This window comes from Phocoena sinus, chromosome 3, assembly GCF_008692025.1.
Source record: "Phocoena sinus isolate mPhoSin1 chromosome 3, mPhoSin1.pri, whole genome shotgun sequence".
Classification (NCBI taxonomy): domain Eukaryota; kingdom Metazoa; phylum Chordata; class Mammalia; order Artiodactyla; family Phocoenidae; genus Phocoena; species Phocoena sinus.
The window spans coordinates 169543459-169558687 of record NC_045765.1 but is presented as its reverse complement, the minus strand read 5'-3'; positions in this window follow the sequence as shown (position 1 = coordinate 169558687).

Genomic DNA, 15229 nt, shown 5'->3' with positions numbered 1-15229 from the left:
TATATTTTCTAATTCTTCCTGGTTCAGTCTTGGAAAGTTGCACCTTTCCAAGAATTTGTCCATTTCTTCCTGGCTGTCCATTTTATTGGCATAGAGTCACTTGTAGTAGTCTCTTAGGATGCTTTGTATTTCTGTGGTGTCAGTTATAATTTCTCCTTTTTCATTTCTAATTTTACTTCTTTGAGTCCTCTCCCTTTTTTTCTTGATGAGTCTGGCTAATATTTATCAATTTTGTTTATGTTTTCAGAGAACCAACTTTTAGTTTTATTGATCTTTGTTATTGTTTTATCTGTTTCTATCTCATTTATTTCTGCTCTGATCTTTATGATTTCTTTCCTTCTAATAACTTTAGGTTTTCTTTGTTCTTCTTTCTCTAGTTGCTTTTGGAGTAAGGTTATATTGTTTATTTGAGATTTTTCTTGTTTATTGAGATGAGTTTGAATTGCTATAAACTTCCTTCTTCTAATTAAGCAAAAGATACTTTATAAGAGAAGTTATTTAAATGTACACAAAAGAAATTTTATATATAAGGAGCAAGATAAGACAACATTTTGGAAATTTGTCCAAAATATTGGATATTTATGAAAAAATAACTTTTTAAAATCTGAAGTTTAAGTAAACTTCCTTAGAACTTTGGCTTCAGCAAGACCTTGTGTTCAGAGGTAAACAATCCTCTTAGGGAATCTTTTTCTTTAATTTGCTAGAAGCCATATCTTAGTCTGTTAGTGTGTGACTGCCCAGTCATTAACAAGCAAAAGTTCTCAGAGGCAGCAGCTCCCAGTGGAACTCTGGTGCCCGAAGACACAGAAGAAAGTCACCAAGAAGTCAGGAGGAAGGAAGAAGATCTGGGTATTAACCAACTTATTTCTCTTACTTTGATAAAAAAAAAAAAAAAAAAAAACACACACAATTAATGGAGGACTCAGAAAACATGCAAGCTGTTTTAAATTACTATAAATGTTGTCAAAATTTATAATTCCAAATCTTTAAAGAATGTAAACTGTAAAAATAATTGTCTAGTATTTAACTATTTAACATATTTTAAAGCTATTTTATTTTATTATTTTATTTTTCTTTTTTAAAATATTTTTTGAAGTATAGTTGATTTACAATGTTTTGTTAATTTCTGCTGTACAGCAAAGTGATTCAGTAATACATATATATGTATATATATATATATATATATATATATATATATATGTACACACATTCTTTTCCATAGGCTTTTCCATTATGTTTTATCACAGGATATTGAAAATAGTTCTCTGTGCTATACAGTAGGACCCTACTTTTAAGTCATTCTATGTATACTAGCTTGCATCTCACATGACAGTTTTGTGAACATGCATTTCAGAGTCAACCCAACCTCAACGTTATTTGTGAAGGATATTGCCACCATCTAGCTGTTTCTGCTCTCTAGGAGTTTATGACCTTGGTGAGCTAAGATTAGTCTTTGGCTTGTTGTGATGGGCAATGTTTACTGGTAGTTTTTTTCCTTTGTCTCATAGGTTGGTTTACATCTTGTGCCAAATAAGCCCCATTTCTGGTTGCTGAATTGTTGAAGCTGTGCCTGCTCACATCCTTGCGAGGATGCTTTTCCTATTCCACCAGGAGTTACCACACCTAATGTCTAGACTGACATCAGGGTCTCATTGAGCATCTGTAAGTCCTACTCACAGGACCTCTGTCAAGATATATTCCTGCCTGGCAGTCTGGGGTATGATTCCATGACTTTGTTTTCACGGACCCTAACTTATTATTATTTTTTTTTAATCTTTCTTAACATCTTTATTGGAATATAATTTCTTTACAATGGTGTGTTAGTTTCTGCTTTATAACAAAGTGAATCAGCTATACATTTACATATATCCCCATATCTCCTCCCTCTTACATCTCCCTCCCACACTCCCTACCCCACTCCACTAGGTGGTCACAAAGCACCAAGCTGATGTTCCTGTGCTATGCAGCTGCTTCCCACTAGCTATCTATTTTACATCTGGTAGTATATATAAGACCATGCCACTCTCTCTCTTCGTCTCAGCTTACCCTGACCCCTCCCAGTGTCCTCAGGTCCATTCTCTACATCTGCGTCTTTATTCCTGTCCTGCCCCTAGGTTCTTCAAAACCTTTTCTTTTTTTTTAGATTCCGTATATATATATTAGCATACGGTATTTGTTTTTCTCTTTCTGACTTACTTCACTCTGTATGACAGACTCTATGTCCATCTACCTCACTACAAATAATTCAATTTTGTTTCTTTTTATGGCTGAGTAATATTCCATTATATACATGTGCCACATCTTCTTTATCCATTCATGCTATTGTGAATAGAGCTTCAATGAACATTGTGGTATATGACTCTTTTTGAATTATGGTTTTCTCAGGGTATATGCCCAGTAGTTGGATTGCTGGGTTGTATGGTAGTTCTATTTTTAGTTTTTTAAGGAACCTCCATCTGTTCTCCATAGTGGCTGTATCAATTCACATTCCCACCAACAGTGCAAGAGGGTTCCATTTTCTCCACACTCTCTCCAGCATTTATTTTTTGTAGATTTTTTGATGATGGCCATTCTGACTGGTGTGATGTGATACCTCACTGTAGTTTTGATTTGCATTTCTCTAATGATTAGTGATGTTGAGCATCCTTTCATGTGTTTGTTGGCAGTCTGTATATCTTCTTTGGAGAAATGTCTATTTAGGTCTTCTGCCCATTTTTGGATTGGATTGTTTGTTTTTTTGATATTGATCTGCATGAGCTGCTTGTAAATTTTGGAGATTAATCCTTTGTCAGTTGCTTCATTTGCAAATATTTTCTCCCATCTGAGGGTTGTCTTTTTGTCTCTTTTATGGTTTCCTTTGTTGTGCAAAAGCTTTTAAGTTTCATTAGGTCCCATTTGTTTATTTTTATTTCCATTTCTCTAGGAGGTGGGTCAAAAAGGATCTTGCTGTGATTTATGTCATAGAGTGTTCTGCCTATGTTTCCCTCTAAGAGGTTTATACTGTCTGGCCTTACATTTAGGTCTTTAATCCATTTTGAGCTTATTTTTGTGTATGGCGTTAAGGAGTGTTCTAATTTAATTCTTTTACATGAAGCTCTCCAGTTTTCCCAGCAACACTTACTGAAGAGGAAAATGTTTAACTCTTTTGTTCTTTGGAAATGTCACAGTGATAATCTTATTTCTAAGTAAACCTCATCCTCATCTTCCTAAAAAATTTATTCTAACCTTGATTGTGTGTGTCACTTTTCAAGGTGTCTATAAATAAGAAGGCAGAGAAAGAGCTTGTGAAATATAAGGTTAGCAACTGGAAGGTCAAACCCAGGAATCACACAGATAGGAATCACACCATAGAACCAAGGCTGGATGCAGTAGGTGAGCACAGATTCCAGGTCAAAGGTGATGACCTTGCAGAAATGAGAAACAGGATACGTGGAACTGTGGGTATACCAGCTTCCTGATTCATTTTTCAGACTAGAGGTGCAGGTTGAGGGTTTGAGAACGCAAGATCATCACTTCCTTGACCCGAGTGGAAGGATGGAGCAGGCTATTATGAGTTCCCTTGAATAACAGGAGTCTTTGGAGGAAACACAGTGGATGAAACATTTCTTTCCAGGAGAGTTTGAACACTGTCATGGTCATCCCAGGGAGAGAAGGAAAACTCACAACCTTTTTGAGGCATGTTTGGTCTCGGGAAAACCTGTCTCTTTATCCATCCTCACCAACCATCCATCAACAACTACTCACTCACTAGAGAAAGTTTACAGGGAGTAGTAGCATTCAATAAACATTCCTATTGGTCATTGTTGGGAAAAGATCCTCACAAGAAAATTACATCATCTGTGGAGAAAGAGAGCGAGAGAAGAAAAAAATAGAAACTAAGTGATATCATCCTAGGAGCTCTGCTACCCTAATGGGTGGGAGGAAAGGATTTAGCAGCTTCGTGTCTACGTTAATATAGACACTGTCTTAACTTGGAAAGAGACACCAGGACAGCTGACACTGAAAATAAAAATATAGTAATACCTGCACTGTAAGGACACACACACACTCACATCACAAGAAAAGGAAAAGAGAGAAGATAAATTATATTTTAATATCCAACCTAAGAAAAATCACTTCTTATCTTTCTAATAGTCAAGGTGAAAATGGTAATATGCAGGATTACACAGATTTCATCTATTTTATAGCTAACTATTCAATAAGTGCTTATTCGAATATAAACATAAAACAGTTCCTGTCCATTCCTCACCCATTACAACAGCAGAGACCAAGGGACAACCTCATATATTTCCTGTCATTTGTTTCATCTCCCACTCTCCTCCTCCACCACACAGACAGATGAACAGACGTAATACCACATACAGGATGGCTGAGAAGAGAAAGGAACTACACAGGAAAGTAAGAATGGTGTTTCTCTATTCCACTCTGAGGGAGAACATGATGAATGATGTCCTCGGTATCAATTGCCTGATAAAATGAAAAGATATCCCCATATGTCTGGTACTTGGAGAGTTTATTGGTCAGGAACCGGCAGGATCCAGATGGCTCATCCAAGCTAGTGTCCTTGTTAACTCCTCCAACCTTGCATCACATTACTTACCAGGGAAGCCAAGGGAATGCTGCAGTGCTCCAGGGCCACTATGACGTCTGGGCTGTCTGTTACCACATGAAGGCATGAGTGGTGCGGGGAGACCATGGTTACTGGCAGCTAGAACAGAGAATCATACAGAAAGGGTCACCTTGAGAGGTGCCGTGTCCCTCGGTAGAAAGATGCAGCCAGCACAGTCCTCCCCGCAGGAAGAATGCCGAAGGAAGCAAGACCCTGACTTCACTCTCCTCCCACCCACAGACCTGCTGCTGGGGCCCCTCTGTGGCTGGTCCAACAGGACATCTAAGAGCAAGGAGCCCTGGTATGGTCTACCACCAAGGAACAGGGAGCCAGGTGGAGCCGTAAGACCAAGTCTGGAGGGGAAGAGGAGGATGCCCATCCTACATGGGCTATGAGCATGGCTAGTGTCACATGAAAGTGTGATTCATCCATTGAAGTTGATTCTACTGGGAACCAAAGTAAATGGAATTCCAGTGTGTAACATGTTCTACTGAATAGAGTCTATTTTCACACTTAACGGAGTGAGAAAACTAAAATCATCTTGGGAAAATAAATTGTTAACATTTCCTCTAAATCATTCTTCATGATACTAGTTGTCTGAATGCGGTTTTGATAGAATTTGCCTAGCTGACACTTCTCAGTTGAGGTTTAGAGCAGGAAACTAAAGAGCAGGTAAATGATAACAAATGTTCAGGATGCAGATGACCCAGGTGATGGTTTATTGTGAGAAATGAAGTGTTTTACTTTGGTGAAGGGCTGTTTCACTAGGTTTCTAGATTTAGCAAATAAAGATAAAGGATTCTCAGTTAAATTCAAATAAACAATGGATTTTTAAGTATAAGTATGTCCCAAATATTGTGTGGTACATACTTATACTAAAAAAAAAATTGTTTGTCTGAAATTCAAATTTAATTGGACATTGTTTTTAAATCTGGCAACAGTACACTTCACTGCTGCATGCCGTCGGTTTACAGGGTCATCATTTGTAAGGCCAGAAGGTTTTTTTTCTTTTCTCTTTTTTTTAAAGGCAAGTTCAAATCTATTCAAATGTTTAAATGTGGAATGGATTCATTGCTCAAAGTTCTACAACATGGCCTGGGATAATTTCTATGTTGGGTTTAACAAATTCTCACCTCTACTATAGAAGAATTTTAATATGGAAACTATTCACTTGTTTATTCATGCATTCATATGGCAAATATTAATTAATGTCCTTTTAGTGCTAAGAGTTATTCTAGATGTGACATACACAGCAATAAACACGAGAGACAACACATCTGTCCTCATCTACCGTCATGGTGCTTAGGGTCTGGTGGGAAAAGCAGGTGTTGACTGGAGCTTCAAGTTGGCTCTTGAAGGTTTGGTTCCCCAAGAAGCAGTCTCTGAGATGGGCATGAGCATATAGGATATTTTAGAACAAGTCTCACTAAAAATTGATACCCTTATTTCAAACTTTCTGGTTTCCCCATTGCACTGTTCTACCTGCATTTGGTCTGTCTTGTTAATCCTCTTTTCAAAAGCAAGTCCCTTCACTTGTGTTCCTGGAGCCCACGTCACCTTGATTTCTCAAAGCCATTGTTCCTTCAATTAACCCTGCTCTTTCCTGGGTCATTAACTCTCCCCCAGTTATTCCTGTTACACCATATGCTTTTCATTCTTCCATCATCTCCCTTGATCTTGTGTCTGTTTTCAACTACTGTGCCATATTTCTGCTTCCCTTTATGTCTAAACTTTTAAAAAGGTGTCTGCTCCCAGCCCCAATAAGACTCTGATGCCGCATCCAACCCAGCTTCTGCTGGCCTCACTTCACCCAGTCTGCAGTTTTCAAGGTCATCAACAACAGATCTGTTAGACCCATAAATGGCCTTGTCCTCATCTTACGTGACCTCTCAGCATTGTTTGTGATGGTTGATGACCTCGTCATTGATTAAATGCTCTCTTGACCTCAGTAAGGGCACTTCCTGGGGTGCCTCCTGCTTTTAACATCACCGCTGCCTGGTTTCCTTGTCTCACGCTCATCTTCTACTTCCCCCTTTAGTCTTTTCAGCATTTGTCCTGCCGAGCACTTGCTTTACAATTTACTGCTTATTCCTGTGGATTTCAATATTATCTGTAAGTGGATGACTTTCCATTTTAATTCTCCATCCTAGTCCCTTCCTCTCATCTTCTTGAACTCTCCACGGGAATTACTTCCAGGCACCTCATTTTAATCTGTCCATACTGAACTCTTGATTCCTCTCACACATATTTCCTCTCCAAACTTCCCCATTTTGGGAAATCATGTAGCCACAAATCATTGCTCATTTCTGATTCTCTTTTCCCCTCAATTCTCCATACACAGTGCTCATCAAATTCAGTTTCCTCTCAGATTATATCTTAAATCTTCCCACTTCTCTGAATCTTCTGCTTTCACACCTGGCCTATTGAAAAAGTTCCTGCATCTTCTGTATCTTCTTTTTTTCTTTTGTTCCCTTCAATATATTCTCCACACACCAGGCAATCTTCTTGAAATATAAATCAGATCCTTTAATTTGCCTGCTTAAAACTTCTCAAAGGCTGCATATTGTGCCTTAGAATAAAGTATAACTCCCTGCAGGAATTTGGGTGAATTGATCCCAGCCTGGTATTCCCACTTCATATTCTCTCATCCTCCTTCTCTTGTCTCACATCCTGTTAATCTTTTCTCAGTTCCCAGTTCTTACTGAGCCCTTTCTTGACCTAGGGCTACAGCTGCCTCTCTTGGAAGAATTCCATGCACTCCTTCCTTATCTTTTGAATTGCTATTTCCTTACTATTCCTCAAGTCCCCGCTTAAAAATAATTTCCTCAAAAAAAGTCTTTCCAGCCCCTTTCCCTCTAAAATGTGTCCCTCCTTTAACCCAACTTTTCATTTCCTTCCCATCACTTATCACAGTTTGTTCTAAGCCTGCCTCTTTAGTTCAGAGGGGGACCCCGTGTGTCATGTTCGCCCATGGACTCACCGATGTTGCAGGACAAACAAAATCTGTGAGACGGAGTGACTTGTCATAATGTAGGCCATCAGATAAGGAGAAGGAGTTGTTTTTTTTGTATCTGAATTTATAGCAAGACATTCAGAAAGTAGAGTATAGCATTCGGCAAAAGACAAAGAGGCAAGTTCAAAGATAATATGCTCTATCTGTAGTGTTCTTTGTCCCTTGCATGTAATCAAGTGTGTTCATCAAAAGAAGACAAAAGATTTGATCAGAAGTAAACTTTGATAAAAATGACAAAAAAGAAATAAACTTAGATAATACTGAAAAAAGATTTTAAGGTCTGTAAAAGAATAATTACAACGCATTCTTGAAGGACTGCTTATAATATGTTTTGATTCAAACATATATGTGAAGCAGGAAAATTATAAAATGATAGTTCTTTCAGGTATTGATCATCATGAAATTATACATACACGCATACGTAGAAATATACAGACATATGTGTATATATATATGTTTGCACACACATACACACATATTCACACACATAATATATACACACATACACACACATAATAACATGATACTGCCACATTGCAGGGTTCTTTACAAGTGATCATTTTTCTAAATGACCTATGGGTTGTTAATAAAATATCTATTCTATTTATAATTATGTTTATTCCCGGAGCGCATATTTCCTAACTTCCTGCCATGTGCCAGGCACTCCTGCCTACATTGGGGATACATCACTCACAACAACAACAAATGATAACCAGCAGACATGTCAGATGTTGAAAGATGCCGGGGAACAGAACTGTCAAAAGAGGTAAGTTGCTCTTTCATATGGGCTGTCAGCAAATTCCTCAGGGAGACAGTGACATTTAAACAGATATACATACATATATGGGGAGGGGAGCACACCAGGTGCTAAGCACAGCAGGTGTAAGAGCCCTGAGGCAGGAAGTGTGCTCTGCAGAGGAGACAAGGACCGCACATGCCTGAAGTAGGTGGGGAGGGTACGGAGAGGCTGGCAGCAGGGCAGGTCACGTGAGGACCTTCTCGGTCAGCCTCAAGACTTTAGTTTTCCCCCTATTGAGATTGGGAATCTCGGAGGGGGTCCATAAGAGTGATGCAGTCTGATCCCCATTTTGCGGGGATGGCTCTGACTCTGTGTTGAGAACCTGTGGCCAGGCAGGTGTAGAAGCAGAAAAGCAGGTAGGGCCGCAGAAGTGACCTGTTAGGGGATGATGGAGATGTGGACAGAGGACAGCAGTGGGGGTGGTGACCACTGGCCAGAATCTAGATGTACTTTGTACCCATAGACATAACCACTTGCTGAGGGGCTGGATACAGGAGTGGGAGAAGGAGAGGCGTCTGGTCCATCGCATTTGGCCTGAGCAGCTGGTGAGTGGACTTTTCATTCACAGGTGTTGCAAGCGAGTCCATCAACAAGGTGGTCTTGGAGATACTGATGTTGCCATTGGCTTTTTTTATTGTAAACAATTTCAGCATTGACAAGGACATATATGAAAAATAGACAGAAGCATCTCATTCCTTCTATAATAACCCAGCCCTGTTTTGCATTTTTGCGTGTAGAGAAATTATGGGAAGGGGCAGCTCAGATATTGTTCTGCGGTCCTTCTGCAGTCTGAGTGCCATTATTGCAGCTGGTGATTCTCACTGCACCATATTGCACCTATGAGTCAACGTGCCCTCAGGGTGATGGCAGTGTCTTTGCACTTGTGTCTTGAGCACATCAAGTCTCCTTGTTTGTTGGAGGACATAAAGTCTATACTCAAAGTGGCCTTTCATATATTTTTAAAACACTCAGGCCCTAGATCCTCCTCATGGCCTACTTTCTTGACTTTTGACTAAAATGTCTCTTTATAAATATTAATGTTCTTTTTGATTTCTCCAAGTCTTGCAAATGGACAGGAGTGAACCATCTAAGCCTGAGGGAGTTGAGGTAAGCACTCTGTCATTTTATCTTTTTGGAAACCCTGTGGATGCCAGGATTTGGCTATATGTGGGATGCCTTATTCACGGATCTAGCAGCCTGACCTGGATGCAGGGAGGCAGGCTCTTCTACTACGCATAAACTTGGTAATTTCCAGATTAATATCACACTTAAGAAATATGTTTTTACCATCTGCATTTCCAGCCAAATCCTTTGCAAATATCTTGTGATTTTTCTTCCCCCACCAAAAAAACACATTCTTAACATTAAATGTATCTTTGTAAGGATCATGCTTTGCCACCAGCCCCAAAAGAACCATGACAGTGTTCTCTATTGATTTTTTAAAAATCTGTATTAACCAGATTGTGAATCATGGCATATTTCTGGGGACCAAGGTCATCAGTGGCAACACAGGTGAGGACGAGAAAAAGAATTACAGAAGGTTATTGTTTCTCACATAAGATCTCCCAGACAAGTCTGTTCTAAGTTTCCAGTGGGAGTACAGATTATTGATTCAAAGCTGCCACCAGCTACTTAGCCACGTAGAGAGGCAGGAGCTTAATATATCAGGTGTTATTTTCTACTTAGTCTCAGGTGGTCGCCTAGAATCGATATCCTTAAATCTAGAATCTCTATATTAAGCCAGAGCAGGGACATTTATTATAATTCTGGTCCTTTCTCATTGTCAGCATATGCAAGCAGGCACAGCGCTCCAGCTTTCCATGACATGTGGCCCTAAATAGTTCATTGTGTTAGTCCCCATAATTATATTCTCTCTGAACTATAAAGAGTCTGGAACAGGCTTACATTAAGGTGTATTTTCCAAAACGCTTTGACTATTTGAAAAGATTAAATACCAAAAAGTGACATAATGGCACTTGCTTTGAGAATTAGGTAAAAATTAACCAATACAAAATGAAGGTAGTGCAAATCCAACAAAGATGGAAATAGTTCCAAAGCCAAGAAATCAACAGGCACAGGGAAAATTTGAGGCACAATGAGAGATAATGGGGCAGAGTCTGCACCGAGTGTCTCAGGAAGAAACCGGTTTATCTAAAATTTATTTTTTTAAAGTTTCTTGACCTCACCCTCTGAGGGAGTTTGTTAGGGGATACTCGGTACATTCCTGAGCAGTGTGACAGATTTCATAGCTAACAATTTTGTGTAAAATTCAAAGGGTGCCGTTAGAAGTTGCTTCTTGTACAGCCTTTTGATGAAGGTCAAGTTCACTTTGCAGGGACTTCGATCAAGTCGGTTCTGCTGGGAAACATATGGTTAGTTTGTTCTGAAGCTTTGGGGAGCTTCAATTTTACTGAAAATTTCATGGGAAATTTTAAGTTCTAAGTTAAATATTAGAAAATATTATTTTATACTAAACTAGACCAACTGTGTTATGAGATAGAGTACAAGATTTACAACAGAGTGCCAGGTGAGAGGCTTCCGCATGCAGCACCCTGCGAGCACGTGAAACTACGCACAAAGGAAAAGAAAAAGATCCACAGTTATGAAAAAACAGCAGGCATTACATGGCTCCAAGCAGAGATTATGAGAGATGAATCCATCTGAGCCCCCCACAAAATGAGTGTTCCCTTCCCCTAGGAACTCTGTGTGGGTGAAAGGCTCTTGGTGCTCCAGCCAGGAGTCAGGGCTCTGCCTCTGAGGTAGGAGAGCCAACTTCAGGACACTGGTCAACAAGAGACCTCCCAGCTCCACATAATATTAAACGGTGGAAATATCCCAGAGACCTCCATCTTAACACCAGCACCCAGCTTCACTCAACGACCAGCAAGCCACAGTGCTGGACAACCTATGCCAAACAACTAGCAAAACAGGAACACAACCCCACCCATTAGCAGAGAGGCTGCCTAAAATCATAATAAGGCCACAGACACCCCAAAACACACCACCAGACGTGAACCTGCCCACTAGAGAGACAAGATCCAGCCTCATCCAGCACAACACAGGCACTAGTCCCCTCCACCAGGAAGCCTACACAACCCACTGAAACAACCTTAGCCACTGGAGACAGACATCAAAAACAACGGGAACTACGAAAGTGCAGCCTGCAAAAAGGAGACCCCAAACACAGTAAGATAAGCAAAATGAGAAGACAGAAAAACACACAGCAGATGAAGGAGCAAGATAAAAACCCACCAGACCTAACAAATGAAGAGGAAATAGGCAATCTACCTGAAAAAGAATTCAGAATAATGATAGTAAGGATGATCCGAAATCTTGGAAGTAGAATGGACAAAATGCAAGAAACAGTTAACAAGGACCTACAAGAACTAAAGATGAAACAAGCAACGATGAACAATGCAATAAATGAAATTAAAATCACTCTAGATAGGATCAATAGCAGAATAACTGAGGCAGAAGAACGGATAAGTGACCTGGAAGATAAAGTAGTGGAAATAACTACTGCAGAGCAGAATAAAGAAAAAAGAATGAAAAGAACTGAGGACAGTCTCAGAGACCTCTGGGACAACATGAAACGCACCAACATTCGAATTATAGGGGTTCCAGAAGAAGAAGAAAGAAAGAAAGGGACTGAGAAAATATTTGAAGAGATTATAGTTGAAAACTTCCCTAATATGGGAAAGGAAATAGTTAATCAAGTCCAGGAAGCACAGAGGGTCCCATACAGGATAAATACAAGGAGAAACACGCCAAGACACATATTAATCAAACTGTCAAAAATTAAATACAAAGAAAGCATATTAAAAGCAGCAAGGGAAAAACAACAAATAACACACAAGGGAATCCCCATAAGGTTAACAGCTGATCTCTCAGCAGAAACCCTACAAGCCAGAAGGGAGTGGCAGGACATACTGAAAGTGATAAAGGAGAATAGCCTGCAACCAAGACTACTCTACCCAGCAAGGATCTCATTCAGATTTGATGGAGAAATTAAAACCTTTACAGACAAGCAAAAGCTGAGAGAGTTCAGCACCACCAAACCAGCTTTACAACAAATGCTAAAGGAACTTCTCTAGACACGAAGCACAAGAGAAGGAAATGACCTATAGTAGCGAACCCAAAACAATATATAAAATGGAAATAGGAACATATATATCGATAATTACCGTAAATGTAAATGGACTAAATGCTCCCACCAAAAGACACAGATTGGCTGAATGGATACAAAAACAAGACCCTTATATATGCTGTCTACAAGAGACCCACTTCAGAACTAGAGACACATACAGACTGAAAGTAAGGGGATGGAAAAAGATATTCCATGCAAATGGAAACCAAAAGAAAGCTGGAGTAGCAATTCTCATATCAGACAAAATAGACTTTAAAATAAGGACTATTAAAAGGGACAAAGAAGGACACTACATAATGATCAAGGGATCGATCCAAGAAGAAGATATAACAATTGTAAATATTTATGCACCCAACATAGGAGCACCTCAATACATAAGGCAAATACTAACAACCATAAAAGGGGAGATCAACAGTAACACATTCATAGTAGGGGACTTTAACACCCCACTTTCACCCATGGACAGATCATCCAAAATGAAAATAAATAAGGAAACACAAGCTTTAAATGATACATTAAACAAGATGGACTTAATTGATATTTATAGGACACTCCATCCAAAAACAACAGAATACACATTTTTCTCAAGTGCTCATGGAACATTTTCCAGGATAGATCATATCTTGGGTCACAAATCAAGCCTTGGTAAATTTAAGAAAACTGAAATTGTATCAAGTATCTTTTCCGACCACAACGCCATGAGACTAGATATCAATTACAGGAAAAGATCTGTAAAAAATACAAACACATGGAGGCTAAACAATACACTACTTAATAATGAAGTGATCACTGAAGAAATCAAAGGGGAAATCAAAAAATACCTAGAAACAAATGACAATGGAGACACAACGACCCAAAACCTATGGGATGCAGCAAAAGCAGTTCTAAGGGGGAAGTTTATAGCAATACAAGCCCACCTTAAGAAGCAGGAAACATCTCGAATAAACAACCTAACCTTGCACCTCAAGCAATTAGAGAAAGAAGAACAAAAAAACCCCAAAGCTAGCAGAAGGAAAGAAATCATAAAAATCAGATCAGAAATAAATGAAAAAGAAATGAAGGAAACAATAGCAAAGATCAATAAAACAAAAAGCTGGTTCTTTGAGAAGATAAACAAAATAGATAAACCACTAGCCAGACTCATCAAGAAAAAAAGGGAGAAGACTCAAATCAATAGAATTAGAAATGAAAAAGGAGAAGTAACAACTGACACTGCAGAAATAAAAAAAATCATGAGAGATTACTACAAGCAACTCTATGCCAATAAAATGGACAATCTGGAAGAAATGGACAAATTCTTAGAAATGCACAACCTGCCAAGACTGAATCAGGAAGAAATAGAAAATATGAACAGACCAATCACAAGCACTGAAATTGAAACTGTGATTAAAAACCTTCCAACAAACAAAAGCCCAGGACCAGATGGCTTCACAGGTGAATTCTATCAAACGTTTAGAGAAGAGCTAACACCTATCCTTCTCAAACTCTTCCAAAATATAGCAGAGGGAGGAACACTCCCAAATTCCTTCTACGAAGCCAGACAAGGATGTCACAAAGAAAGAAAACTACAGGCCAATATCACTGATGAACATAGATGCAAAAATCCTCAACAAAATACTAGCAAACAGAATCCAACAGCACATTAAAAGGATCATACACCATGATCAAGTGGGGTTTATTCCAGGAATGCAAGGATTCTTCAATATACGCAAATCTATCAATGTGATAAACCATATTAACAAATTGAAGGAGAAAAACCATATGATCATCTCAATAGATGCAGAGAAAGCTTTCGACAAAATTCAACACCCATTTATGATAAAAACCCTCCAGAAAGTAGGCATAGAGGGAACTTTCCTAAACATAATAAAAGCCATATATGACAAGCCCACAGCAAACATCATCCTCAATGGTGAAAAACTGAAAGCATTTCCACTAAGATCAGGAACAAGACAAGGTTGCCCACTCTCACCACTCTTATTCAACATAGTTTTGGAAGTTTTAGCCACAGCAATCAGAGACGAAAAGGTAATAAAAGGAATCCAAATCGGAAAAGAAGAAGTAAAGCTGTCACTGTTTGCAGATGACATGATACTATACATAGAGAATCCTAAAGATGCTACCAGAAAACTACTAGAGCTAATCAATGAATTTGGTAAAGTAGCAGGATACAAAATTAATGCACAGAAATCTCTGGCATTCCTATATACTAATGATGAAAAATCTGAAAGTGAAATCAAGAAAACACTCCCATTTACCATCGCAACAAAAAGAATAAAATATCTAGGAATAAACCTACCTAAGGATACGAAAGACCTGTATGCAGAAAATTATAAGACACTGATGAAAGAAATTAAAGATGATACAAATAGATGGAGAGATATACCATGTTCTTGGATGGGAAGAATCAATATTGTGAAAATGACTCTACTACCCAAAGCAATCTACAGATTCAATGCAATCCCTATCAAACTACCACTGGCATTTTTCAGAGAACTAGAACAAAAATTTCGCAATTTGTATGGAAACACAAAAGACCCCGAATAGCCAAAGCAATCTTGAGAACGAAAAAAGGAGCTGGAGGAATAAGGCTCCCTGACTTCAGGCTATACTACAAAGCATCAGTAATCAAGACAGTATGGTACTGGCACAAAAACAGAA